This window comes from Hylobates moloch, unplaced genomic scaffold (genome assembly GCF_009828535.3).
Source record: "Hylobates moloch isolate HMO894 unplaced genomic scaffold, HMol_V3 SCAFFOLD_3, whole genome shotgun sequence".
NCBI lineage: Eukaryota > Metazoa > Chordata > Mammalia > Primates > Hylobatidae > Hylobates > Hylobates moloch.
In genome coordinates this window covers 144865429-144880417 of record NW_026652278.1, presented here as the reverse complement: position 1 = coordinate 144880417, position 14989 = coordinate 144865429, and positions in this window count along the sequence as shown.

The following is a 14989-nucleotide window of genomic DNA, read 5'->3' as shown; positions in this document are numbered from 1 at the left end:
GATTCAATACCATCCCCATCAAGCTACCAATGACTTTCTTCACAGAATTGGAAAAAACTACTTTAAAGTTCATATGGAACCAAAAAAGAGCCCGCATCACCAAGTCAATCCTAACCCAAAAGAACAAAGCTGGAGGCATCACGCTACCTGACTTCCAACTATACTACAAGGCTACAGTAACCAAAACAGCATGGTACTGGTACCACAACAGAGACATAGATCAATGGAACAGAACAGAGTCCTCAGAAATGATGCCACATATCTACAACTATCTGATCTTTGACAAACCTGACAAAAACAAGAAATGGGGAAAGGATTCCCTATTTAATAAATGGTGCTGGGAAAACTGGCTAGCCATATGTAGAAAGCTGAAACTAGATCCCTTCCTTACACCTTATACAAAAAATAATTCAAGATGGATTAAAGACTTACATGAGACCTAAAACCATTAAAATCCTACAAGAAAACCTAGGCAATACCATTCAGGACATAGGCGTGGGCAAGGACTTCATGTCTAAAACACCAAAAACAATGGCAACAAAAGCCAAAATTGACAAATGGGATCTAATTAAACTAAAGAGCTTCTGCACAGCAAAAGAAACTACCATCAGAGTGAACAGGCAACCTACAGAATGGGAGAAAATTTTTGCAACCTACTGATCTGACAAAGGGCTAATAACCAGAATCTACAATGAGCTCAAACAAATTTACAAGAAAAAAACAAACAATACCATCAAAAAGTGGGCGAAGGACATGAACAGACACTTCTCAAAAGACATTTATGCAGCCAAAAAACACATGAAAAAATGCTCATCATCACTGGCCATCAGAGAAATGCAAATCAAAACCACAGTGAGATACCATCTCACACCAGTTAGAATGGCCATCATTAAAAACTCAGGAAACAACAGGTGCTGGAGAGGATGTGGAGAAATAGGAACACTTTTACACTGTTGGTGGGACTGTAAACTAGTTCAACCATTGTGGAAGACAATGTGGTGATTCCTCAGGGATCTAGAACTAGAAATACCATTTGACCCAGCAATCCCATTACTGGGTATATACCCAAAGGACTATAAATCATGCTGCTATAAAGACACATGCACACGTATGTTTACTGTGGCACTATTCACAATAGCAAAGACTTGGAACCAACCCAAATGTCCAACGACGATAGACTGGATTAAGAAAATGTGGCACATATACACCATAGAATACTATGCAGCCATAAAAAATGATGAGTTCATGTCCTTTGTAGGGACATGGATGAAGCTGGAAACCATCATTCTCAGTAAACTATTGCAAGGACAAAAAACCAAACACCACACCTTCTCACTCATAGGTGTGAACTGAACAATGAGAACTCATGGACACAGGAAGGGGAACATCACACTCTGGGGACTGTTGTGGGGTGGGGGGAGGGGAGAGGGACAGCATTAGGAGATATACCTAATGCTAAATGACGAGTTAATGGGTGCAGCAAAACAACATGGCACATGGATACATATGTAACAAACCTGCACATTGTGCACATGTACCCTAAAACCTAAAGTATAATTAAAAAAAAAAAAAAAAGAAAATCAGGGCAGGGCTCCGAGTAAAGCATGGTCTCTATTACATTTCCTGGTCTAACACCATTAAACACTTGTCCTACAGAGGATTAGAATGTGTGCACTGGCTCACAGCAATGCAAGGCTAGAAAAGAAAAATTAAACAAAATCATCCCCAAACCAGTAAAGTTACCCTCTGCCCAACAATGCCAGATAGAAGACCATTATGAATCCTTTATGATATAAGGAGTTATGTGGGCAAAGAAGAAGGTAGGATAGATGTGCTGATAAAGGACAAAGTAGAGAAAATAGACAATTCAACAATAATAGTTGGAGACTTCAAAACCATACTTTCAATAATGGAATGAACAAATGAGAGCAGAAGATCAATGAGGAAATAGAAGACTTGAATGATACTATTAGCCAACTAGACCTAAGGGACATCTAGAGAATATTCTACCAAACAACAGCAAAATGCACATTTTTCTCAAGTTGTTAAATAAATGGGCCAAAGATGGTCTCTGTATATTGGCCCTCATGTTGTTTACTTTTTCACAAGAGGCTGGGACCAGTAGTTGAAAGCCTACCAGGACCACACTAAATTCTTACATCTAATTGCCTTAAATATATCCTAAATAAGTATATTTTTTGTCATTTAGTGCCTATCCTGTTTTGCATGCCCTGCAGTTTTGCAAAACAGGATAGGCTCTAAATGTATTCCCATATCTGCTTGTCATAGACAAGACAAACTCTGTGGCTAGAAAAGACCCCACCCAATACTGCCCTTCAAAGCCATCTGATCCCGAAACTCTCCACCTTACTGCTGAGTGACATCACCTAGACACATGAGCCGCACCTCCAATTCTCCTTTCCTTTAGGAGTTCCCTTACCCTTTTCCCCTTTTGGATGGTTGCCCTGTCTCTGGAAGTTCTCCTGCTGTGAGAGACTTCCCCTCTCCTGCAACCCTGTCCAAATACTACCAAAAAAGCTTATTGTACAACACTGCCATCTTGTGCTCCTGTCTTTCCTTGATTAGCCCCCAAATCCTTGAACTTACCACACAAGTACAACTGGAGCATTCCCCAGGATACACCACATTAGGCTGTATAACAAGCCTCAATAAACTTCGAAGGACTTTATAAACCCACACAAAGTGTGCTCTCCAACCACAATGAAATGGAATTAGAAATAAATAACTGAAGGAAATTTGAAGAACTCACAAAGACACAGAAATTAAACAACAATTCCTAAATGTGTTTGACATTTAGGTGAATGAAAACAAAAACCCAACAAAGCCAAAATGTATAGGATGCAGCTAAAGCAATGCTCAGAGGGAAATAGCTGCAAATGCCTATATTTAAAAAGAAAAACGATCTTAAAGCAATAATCTAAACTTCTACCTTAAAAAATAAGAGTAAACTAAGCCCAAAGCAAGCAGAGGAAATGAAATTATAAAGACTATAACAGACGTAAATAAAATTGAGAATAGGAAAATAATAGACAAAATCAATGAAAAGTTTATTCTTTTAAAAGATCAATAAAATTGACAAAACTTTAGCTAGTCTGACCAAAATAAAGAGAAAACCCAAATTACTAAAATCAGGGATGAAAGTGGACTATTACTACCAACCTTTCAGAAATAAAAGAGATTATAAGACAATACAATGAACAATTATATGCCAAAAAATTGGATAACCTAGACAAAATTGACAAATTCTTAGAAAGACACAAAATTTCAAAACTGACTCAAGAGCAAGTAGAAAATCTTTATAGACCTACAACAAGGAAAGAGATTGGATCAGTAATCAAAAAACTTCCCACAAAGAAAAGTTCAGGCCCAGATGGTTTCACTGGTGAATTCCAAACATTTAAGGAAGAATTAACATCAGTCATTCACAAACTTTTCCAAAGGAAAAAAAAAAAAAACAAACAGAAGAGGAGGGAACACTTCCCAAATTATTCTATGAGGCCAATATCACCCTGATACCAAAACCAGACAAAGAAATCACAAGGAAGGAAAACTGTAGACCAATATTCCTTAAGAACATAGATGCAAATATCCTTAACAATGAAGCTGTATATTAAAAGAATTATACAAGATGATCAAGTGGCATTCATCCCAGGAATGCCAGGTTGATTTATCATATAAAGAACAATCAGTGTAAGACACTATATTCATGGAATAAGAGAGAAAAATCACATGACTATATCAACAGATGCAGAAAAGCACTTGAAAAAATCTAATATCTTTTCAGATAATAACACTCAGTAAACTAGCAATAAAAAGGAACTTCCTCAACTTGATAAAGCCATCTACATAAATATCATAGTTAACACCATACTTAATGGTGAATGGCTGAATACCTTCCCTTTACGATCAGGAAAATACAAGTATGGTACACTCTCACCACTCTTATTCAATATAGTACTAGAAGTTCCAGGCAACACAATATGGAAAAAAGAGAAAAGAGAAAAATGAAAGGAGGAGGCAGAAGAGAGGAAAGAGAGAGAGCATGAGAATCCAGATTGGAAAGGAAGAAGTAAAACAACTACTTCTATTCACAGAAAACATGATTTATATATAAAAAATTCTAAGGAGCCACTGAAAAACTACTACAACTAATAGGAGTTCAGCAAGTTTACAGGATACATAATCAATATGCAAAAATCAAATGTATTTCTATAGCAATCAACAATACAAAAATAAAATTAAGAAAACAACTCTAGCATTAAAAAGAATAAAATTAGGAATAAGTTTAACAAATGAAAAGTGTAAACCTGTAAACTGAAAACTACAAAACATAATTGAAATAAATTTTAAAACTAAATAAATAGAAAAGCATCCCACATTCCTGAATTGGAAGACTTAGTATTAATATGGTGATATTCCCAAATTGGTCTATAGATTCAACATAATCTTATCAATATTCTAGCTGCCCTTTTGGCAGAAACTGACAAACTGATTCTAAAATTCTTACAAAAATGCAAGGCACCAGGAATAGCTAAGAAAATCTTGCAAAAGAAGAACAAAGTTGGTCGGGGGGGAGGAGAAAGAACAAAGTTGGATGACTCACACTTTCCTTTTTTAACACTTAATACAAAGCCACAATTATCAACACACTGTGGTACGGACACAAGGATTGGCATATAAACTGATAAAATTGAATTGAGAGTTCCAAAATAAACCATTATAAAATGATCAATTGATTTTTCACAAGGGTGCCAAGACAGGAATTCAATGGGGAAAGAATAGTCTTTACAACAAATAACAAATGGTGCCAGGACAACTGGATAGCCACATGTGAAAAAAAAAAAAAAAAGAAAGAAAGAAGGAAACTAAAATGAACTTGGACCCCTACCTCACACCAAATATAAAAATTGATTCAAATACGGCCAGGCGCAGTTACTCATGCCTGTAATCCCAACACTTTGGGAGGCTGAGATGGGTGGATCACCTGAGGTCAGGAGATCAAGACCATCCTGGCCAAGATGGTGAAACCCCATCTCTACTAAAAATAATACAAAAATCAGCCAGGCATCATGGCGGCTGCCTGTAATCCTAGCTACTCCGGAGGCTGAGGCAAGAGAATTCCTTGAACCCAGGAGGCAGAGGTTGCAGTGAGCCGAGATCATGCCACTGCACTCCAGCCTGCGTGACAGAGTGAGACTTTGTCTCAAAAAAAACAAAAAATTTGATTCAAACTCAATCAAAGACCTAAATCTAAGAACTAAAATTATAAACTCTTAGAAGAAACATAGGAATAATTCTTCATGACCCTGGATTAGGCAATGGTTTTTTAGATATGACACCAAAAGAACACATGAGTAAATTTAAAATGTTCATGTTTTGAAAGTTTTATCAAAAAAATGAAAAGACAACCCAAAGAATGAGAAAAAAAATTGCAAAGCATATATCTAATAAAAGACTGGCACATAGAATATATAAAGAACACTTAAAATTCAACAATAAAATAACTAATAACTCAATTTAAAAATGGACAAAGGAACTATATAGACTCTTCTCCAGAGATATTCAAATGGTCAACCTGGGTAACACAGCAAGACCTTGTCTCTATAAAAAACTAAAAATTGGCCGGGTGCAGTGGCTCACGCTTGTAATCCCAGCACTTTGGGAGGCCGAGGTGGGCGGATCACGAGGTCAGGAGATCGAGACCACAGTGAAACCCCGTCTCTACTAAAAATACAAAAAATTAGCCAGGCGTGGTGGCGGGCACCTGTAGTCCCAGCTACTCGGAGAGGCTGAGGCAGGAGAATGGCGTGAACCCGGGAGGCGGAGCTTGCAGTGAGCCGAGATTGTGCCACTGCACTCCAGCCTGGGCGACAGAGCGAGACTCCGTCTCAAAAAAAAAAAAAAAAAACTAAAAATTAGCCAGGCATGGTGGCACGTACCTGTAGTCCTAGCTACTGGGGAGGCTGAGGCAAGAGAAATCACTGTCACACCCTGCACTCCAGCCTGGGCAACAAAGTGAGACCTTGACTCAAAAAAAAAAAAAAAAGATATTCAAATGGCCAATAATCACACAAAAAGATGCTTGGTATTATTAGTCTCTAGGAAAATATTTAATACAAATCAAAGCCACAATGAGATATGACTTTATACCCACCAGAATGGCCAGAGTCAAAAAGTCAGATCATAACTGTTGGTGAGAATGTGAAGTAATCAGAACCCACATACATTGCTAGTGGGGTTGTAAAATGATACAGCTACACCGGAAAACAGTTTAGCAGTTCTTCAAAATCTTAAATGTAGAGTTACCATATGAACCAACGGCTGAACTTGTAGAGATATACTCAAGAGAATTAAAAACATATATTCACAAAACATTTGTATATGTATTTTCATAGCATCATTATTCATAATAACCAAAAACTGGAAAAAACCCAAAAGTCTATCAATTGATGAGTGGATAGATAGAATGTAGTATATCTATGTAATGACATATTATTCAATTATAAAAAGGAATGAAGTACTGATACATATTACAACATGGATGAACCTTGAAATAATTATGCTATGAAGCCAAGCACAAAGCCTTCTTGTATGATGCTATTTATACATAATGTTTATTACAAACCATAGAGACAGAAAGTAGACTCATGGTTGCCAGGGGATAGTAGAAGGGGGAAATGGGGAGTGACTGCTAATGAATATAAGGTTTCTTTTCGGGGTGATAAAAATGTTCTGGAATTAGATAGTGGTGATAGTCATTTTGTGAATATACTAAAAAAAACATAGAATCAAACTTTTTTTAAAAGGGTGAATCATAAAGTATATAAATTATACAAGTCTGTTTTTTTTTTTTCAAAAGCAGATGTTCCAAGATACCAGAGTTAGAGTATATTATAATTAAGACTTGAGGCCAAATGTGTTTGATCCTAAATCCCACTGTCTTAACTACCAACTATATTCCTGGACCTCCTTCCTTTCTCACATTATAGACTTCCTAGGAAATATTCACTCCTGGAAAGTTTGCCACTGTCGAAAACTAAATCTCTAATCTCTAACCTTTCTGCTGACTTCAGTTTGTCTTCTAACTGTGGACAACTATGTCTGTGTAGCCTGGAGGTGTCTCAAAATCAATACACATTAAACCAAACTTAACTTCACTTTCCACAACCTTTTCTTCCTTTTCTGGATAGTCTTATCGGTAGTTAATTCCTAATTGGCTGGGGCGACCTTTCCAGTGCTCAGGCCATTCAGAAAGCAAAGATAATTACCCCACCCTAAGTTCAGTAAATGATCAAGTTTTTCATGCTTAGGCTACCAGCTCTGACCATGTTATTTCGCAATTCTTCACGCAAACGACATATTACTAAGAGAATTTTTCAATTTCATGTCACTGCTAATATTGCCTTAATATACTTACAGTACAGACACAAATTAACCAAGTGGAAACAATAGAGACCCTCTCTCCAAAACAGTCCAGAGAGCAAGTAGGAGAGGCAGGGCTCTGATTCAAGTCTTGTAGTGAGTGTGTGGGCCCAGACACTGTCCTTCTCCCACATTTATCACAGGCTAAAGCTTCCTTTGAGTTGTTCACTTAAAGTCATCACCGAAACCATGGCCACTTTAAACGGTATCTGTAAGATCGTCAGAAAAATCTTACACTAGTAAAGCCTAACTATTCCTTAGATTACCTACTAACCACCACATCCAGGATGGTTTCTAAAATTTTCCTTCTTTCAAAGCCCCATAGAATGTTTTTACTACAAAAATTGAATATATTAATCAATTTTATATCAACATATTAAATTTTTAAAATACTCAAATTTATGCCGGTGGCAGTAGCTCATACCTGTAATCCCAGCACTTTGGGAGGCCGAGGTGGGTGGATCACCTGAGGTCAGGAGTTCAAGACCAGCCTGGCCAACATGGTGAAACCTGGTCTCTACTAAAAATACAAAAATTAGCTGGGCGTGGTGGCAGGTGCCTGTAATCCCAGGTACTCAGGAGGCTGAGGCTGGAGAATTGCTTGAACCTGGGAGGAGGAGGGTGCAGTAAGCAGAGATCGTGCCACAGCACTTCAGCCTGGGTGACAGAATGAGATCCCGTATCAAAAAAAAAAAAAAAAGAAAGAAAAATACTCCTATTTAGATAACACGCCGAGCACAAAATTTTTGTTTATAACCACTTAGTAACTTGGAATATTTGAAATCCTTTCCACAGAACAGGCAAAACCAACAACAAAAATACCCAAAACACTGATACTCTATTTCTGATACTCCCAAATAACGTAAATATGTGTTTTATTTCCCTGTGTGCACTATTCCAGCTATTCTGCAAAGTGCTAGGATTACTGCATTTATAGGATAAATTTAAAAAGCAACTGTATCGCCAGCACTAACTTGTGCCACATATTTTTAGCAGTCACATGGCTAAATACCAAAATCTATGTTCATTCAATACAAGGCTAAGAGAACAGGTAGAATGGAGCAGACCCAGGCCTTATCCTTTGCACTGCTTGCCTTCTCCCATCAACATCTTGGCATCTCTAAGTGATGGCAAAAATATATCCCATTTTGAGTAATAAATAAGAAGTAGTAGATGCTTATAAGAATATATTATAAAATACGAGTATTATAAGAATATATTTATATATAAAAGTATAAACTTATTATAAAATAAGGAGTATACACTCTGCAGTGCATGGAATAATGTTAAGAGCACATTTTTAAAAAAATTTTATAGGTTTTTGGGGAACAGGTGGTATTTGGTTTCCATGAGTAAATTCTTCAGTGATGATTTGTGAAATTATGGTGCACCCATCACCCAAGCAGAGTATACTCTGAACCCAATTTGTATCCTTTTATCCCTCAACCCCTTCCCACTCTCTCCCCGAGTCCCCAAAGTCCATTGTATCATTCTTAAGCCTTTTCATCCTCATAGGTTAGCTCCCACTTATAAGTGAGAACATACGATGTTTGGTTTTCCATTCCTGAGTTACTTTACTTAGAATAATAGCCTCCAGTCCCATCCATGTTGCTGCAAGTGCCATTGATTCATTCCTTTTTATGGTTGAGTAGTATTCCATCATGTATGTATATACCACAGTTTCTTTATACATTCATTGATTGATAGGCATTTGGGCTGGTTCCATATTTTTGCAATTGCGAATTGAAAAGAACATTTTATATCTCTTATCTTATTTAAAGTCTGTATCCTGTGCCAAGTTCTCAATGGTCCTGTAATGGGTAGATAAGGAAAGGCTGCGGCCACACTGACAACGACCCCCTCTCCTTCCTGGAGGAACCTCTGCAGGTGATGAGCTAAAGAAAGCCACCTGTCCTCACTCTCCCTGCATAAGCCAGTGAGGGGCCTGGGGGGCAGGATCGCCCATTTGATTTGGCTCCAGGCCAGGCATTTACTAGCTGTAGTGGTGCAATGAAGATGATTGAAAGATGGTCTCTGCTCTCCATGCGTTTGCAGTGGGTGGCTGACAAAGACATACTTACAAGCACCTTTAAAACAAAGCAAGGCCAGGCGCGGTGGCTCACGCTTGTAATCCCAGCACTTTGGGAGGCCGAGGCGGGCGGATCACGAGGTCAGAAGATCGAGACCACGGTGAAACCCCGTCTCTACTAAAAAAAATATATACAAAAAAATTAGCCAGGTGTGGTGGCGGGCGCCTGTAGTCCCAGCTACTCGGAGAGGCTGAGGCAGGAGAATGGCGTGAACCTGGGAGGCGGAGCTTGCAGTGAGCCGAGATTGCGCCACTGCACTCCAGCCTGGGCGACAGAGCGAGACTGTCTCAAAAAAATAAAAATAAAAATAAAAGAATAAAGCAGTCAGGAATAGAGGCTGATGCAAAAAGCTAGGAGCAAAGGGCTGAGAGATGTATTGCCACTGGGTTCTGGGAAAGCCTGGGGAGGGAACATGGGAGGGGTGGGACCTCGGCCGATTTAAATGAGGAAACGAAAGGGCTTCACAAGCATAGGGGATGGCCCAGAAGTCCTTATTCATCTTTATTTGTAAAATGAGGATTATAATAATAACCTACCTGGTACCGAGAGGAAGGTTCTAATCATGAGTTGTCCTGGTTCTTGGTGCGTTGAACAAAGAATTGAACAGCACCCGCGAGCAAGCAATGAAAGCCTAGATTTACTGAAGCGGAAGGCAATAGGAGCGAAAGTACACTCCACAGAACGGGAGAAGCCCCAGCAAGTGGCTCAACAGCCCCGGTAGCAAAGTCTTCTGGGGTTTCAGTACTCTCTAGAGGTCTCTCATTGGTTACACCACACGTAAGTAAAGGGCTAGCTCACCGCCAATTAGAGGCCAAAGTGAACTGGGCTGCAGCCAATCCACGAATGGTATGATTGGCACCCTATGCAAATGAAAGTCCTAGAATGGGCCACTCATAGGCCAGAGTGCAGGTTTGGCCTGTAGCCAATCAGATGCTGGCGTGGACTGGTGCCTTATGCAAATAAAGGTCCTAGAATGGACCTACAGTAGGCCAGAGTGCAGGTTCTTCCTTTTAATTTAGTTCCAGGAAATTTGCATGAATTGGCCTTAGGTTCCCTGCCTTCAGACCCTATTCTCCCTCCTCAATAGTGTTGTTTTAGGATTAAATATATGTAAAGCACCTGGCACTATTCAGGAGTATAAAATGTTTCAGCTATTGTCATGGGTAGAAAGCAGAGTAAGAGGTCAGGCCAGAAGTGCGCACTGGAGGGTAAAAATAACTGTGTGCTCTTGGTGCTTCTGTAACTGATTGCTTCAAGCCCCTAGGGAAGACAAATATCTAAAGTCAAGAGAAAATAAGAATATTAGTACTTTTCTTTCACCAGAAGGTGACTTTTTGGGACAGAGGTGCATGTGATCTTGCACCTCTGGCAATTAATCTGAAGTATAGGAATTATGAGGGCAAGTTCTTGGTCTTAACTAGAAATGAAAAAAAAATACAGGACACGGTATCAGGACAAGGTTTCCTGGGGGCACCTCCAGTGAAGCAATGGGCCTCCCCACACAACCTAGGGGTTAGGCCACTGGAACAGCAGTGGTTGCTGCTACACATTCTTAGATAAAGCAATTCATCTCTTTTGACTTAAATGTCTTCATCTGTAAACTGTGGATGGTGATACCTATCACTGGGAGTCCTTTTGAGGATTAAATGATATCAGACATACATCACACTTAGCCAGTGCCTTGGCACACTGTTGGTGTTTGATAAATATTAACTCTTTTTATAGCTAGGACAGTGGAGACTAGCTTGCCTGGGACAGGCTGTTTGGCTTCTAACTTAGTAAAGAAGAAACTTCTTAGAGGAGGCACTGGGAAAAGGAAGACAAGGAGAGAGGAGGAGAAGGAGCTCCATCAAGGATTTAAATGTGGTTTTCCCTCCTGCTGAGAGGGCCCCTGCACTCAATAAACTGGAATGACCCTAGCTGAACTTCCAGGCTTGAAAGTATAGTTGTTTTTAAAAGGAGTTCTTCCTTTTCAAGATCAATTGTTCAACAGAACTGAAAAGCTTGCCCTCGGAAGAGGCTGACTCCTAAAACCTGCAGGGTAAACCATTAAAAGAAAGAATGTGCCATTACTCAATAGGGAGCAGGGAGCACCATGCATACACTGTCTGAATGCTGCAACTCTGCTGCCTCTTCTATTCGAAATTAACCAGAAATCCGAGAACCTGAAAGCTGAGTCCTAACTAACATTATTTAAATGAACCGGCTATTACATGAACCTTAAACCACATGTCATTTGGTTGTGGGGCTGCCATGGGCCAAGAGACATTAATACTGATGGTTCCCAGCTCACAAATAAATTGTGTTTGTGTGTTTGGAAGGCCTGTGGTTTGAAAGGCAGAATGCACTTTCCCAGAGAAGCAATGTTATAAATGGCAATTAGGGCTACAAGCCAGCTCACAAAAAGCCATGTAACCATAATATAGCTAAACACCATACATTCTAGCCCAAAAGAGTGGAAATCAATAATGTTACAATACTAATAATTAAAGGATGAGATAAAAAATCTTTCATTTGTTTTGAGTACTGGTGCTTAGGCAAAAACAGATTTAATTAAAGGAAGATGAAAATGTCTATCCAGTTAGGCAGAGGGACCAAGGAAAACTGGGACTGTAAGTCAGGAACCCCGACAGCTGGGAATCAGACCAACTTGCAGGATTTCTGCCAATTCTAAGGAGCTAGTGTCTGCATGTGAAGACCAACCTAGCACCCAGAAAGGAGTTTGGGGAGGGGGTGGAATGGAGGGTTAGGACGACTGAAAAGAAGTTAGCCTAGTCATTCCTATGCAGCTATTTCATCAGCCAAGATGAGACCTGGCTTCAGTGTTCTTCCCCTCTTGGGTGATTATTCCTATTTATAAGAAAGCCAACCCTGGCCCCAAGAAACACTGGGGTCCAGAAAGTTTGGTGTCTTTTTCATACTGATTTCTGAGATCAGACAAGCTCTTGGATATTCACACAGCCTGGATGGATTTTTACCTCCCTGCCCTGCCCACATGTAGATGAACCTGCTCTTGCTATCCCCTTCACAGAAGAGAAGTTCTGCCAGTTGCCTGGAGTCTCCCTCTGCCATCCTACTCCACATGTGACCAGCACTGCACCTGGCTGGAGACATTCTGAATCATTTATTCTAGCTTAACGCTAGGGATCAAATACACATTTTATCTGGGAATGTGAAAAAGACATGAGATATCTGTATATGGTATACGAAATATGAAAAAGATGAGAAATGAGGAAAGGAGTAAATTGAAAATGGAAGTTACTTGAAAAAGATCATTTGTAAAGCAATACAATAGAATTCTGCAAGATCTAACCATTAGGTGGCACCATTGGCCCAAGGAAGTTTGGTGGCCCCAAGAAAGTGGAGGAGAAATGGGGAAAATTGCTGAGTGGTCTGTGGGTAGGAAGGCTGAAGGGAGCCACAGCGGAACAAGTAACTGAACATACGCAAGCATTCCTGTGAAGTGTGTACTCTGAATTAATCCACATTTTCATAAGTTCAATCATTAATTCCCTTAAAATTATTTTTAAAGTCTCATAATTTTATACAAATTGATTTCTATCCCTTGCCCATTTCTATTGATCTATGCTTTTTAAAAATTAATTTCTAGCAGTTCTACTTATTCTGAGTACTAGTCCTTTGTCAATGAGATATATACAAATATATTCTGGTTCATGGCTTGCCTCTTTTTTAACGGCAAGTTTCTGTTGTACAGAAATTTTTCATTTTAATATAGGCTAACTTTTTTTCTTTGCAATTTGTTCTTTGTGAGTCTTGTTTAATATATCTTTTCTTATCTTGAGACCATAAAAACATTCTTTTAGATAAACTTTTGCTTTCTAACCACAAGTTTTGTGTTGGTATGGTATAATTTTTTTTTCTTATGGATAAATCAATTACTAAATAATCTATATTTTCTGCTGATTTGCTACTCCTCTCATAAAACTAGTTTTCCATAAATGTATGTGCCCATTCTGTTCCTTGAGTCTGTTGATTCCTGCACCAAATATGACAATCAACTGACTAGTGATTCTTGACCCCACCTTGTTTCTCAAACACATTTACCACATTAGCTAATTTCTTCCATTACATCATTACAACCACCTCAGGACTCTGGATTGCGGGACATGAAGGAGGATGCACAGACTACAGCTAAAATGCTAAAGAGATTAGTGTTAAGCAGCAGAATACAGTTCATCTATTCCAGGACAGAAGACAGAGTCAGCTGCCAATCATTTGATTTGGAAAACAAAATTTCAAATTAATTAACCTTGCTTCAGTGAACTACTCCAGAAAGCATTGCCTAACTTACTGGAAAATTAAATCTTCATTCTGAATATCTGCAATTTGATCATAGAAGAAACCAGGTATAAGAGGAGGATAGATTAGAGCAAAGCCATCATTACTGATGGGGAAGAGATGCACTTTTTGACTTTTTTTCTGATACGATTGCTGAGCTGAAGCCAGAAGGAAGATGATACCTTTGTGCACACATGGGTCTCCAGTGAAGTATATGGGTCTTTTTGGTGCCAATCAATCAGGAGAGAGAGTTTCAAATCAGGGACCTAAGACTTATATAACAATAACAGGTCACAATTTTATAGAAAGGGAACATCCATCTCCATATGGACAACTTTCATTGTATTATTTTGCTGCCTGGGAGAATCTAGATGAATGTGAAGATATCCTGGGCTGGAGAGAAAAACTGGCTCTTGCCACATGAAGGCAGGCCATAAGATAGGTAGAGACGTAAGATGTCCAAATGAACCCACTATTTTTGTGCCCCCAAATCTGCTGCTCTTTCAATGTTTCCATTCTCAGCAATGGCAGCACTGTCTGCCCAAATGCTACACTGTCCAAGCCACATGCCTGAGCACCATCCTTGGAGATGAGTCAAGTACAGTAGATTCTATTACCTAGATCTCCCATCCCCAAACACATCTCTCCATCTCCTCTCCACTCCGTCCCTGCAAACACTCACTCTCACCACCAAGGCCACTGTCATCCTTAGAGCTGAAACTATAGCAATAGCTTTCTGGCTGGTCTCTCTGTCTTGAGTCATAGTCATAGCCCTCTTCCCCACTCTCGAAGCCAAAAGGCAAGTCTGGTAATATCATTTTCTTGCTTAAAACTCAGTAATGGCTTCTCATTCTCCTGAGGCTACAGTCCAAACTGTTTAATATGATTTACGTGAATCTGGCCCTTGCTGACCTTTGCAGCTACTTCCTTGAGAGATTAAGAATCCAGACTATGAAGTCAGTTTTCTCTGGGTTCAAATTCCCACTGCCCCACCTATTAGCTTCAAAACTTGAACAAACTTCTGGACCTCTCTGTGCTTCAGTGTTCTCCCGTGTAAAACATGGACAGTCACAATGCCCACCTCACAGGATTGTCAGGAAGACTGAATGAGCTAACACAGGTAGAGTGCTCAGGACAGCACCTGGCACACGGTAAGC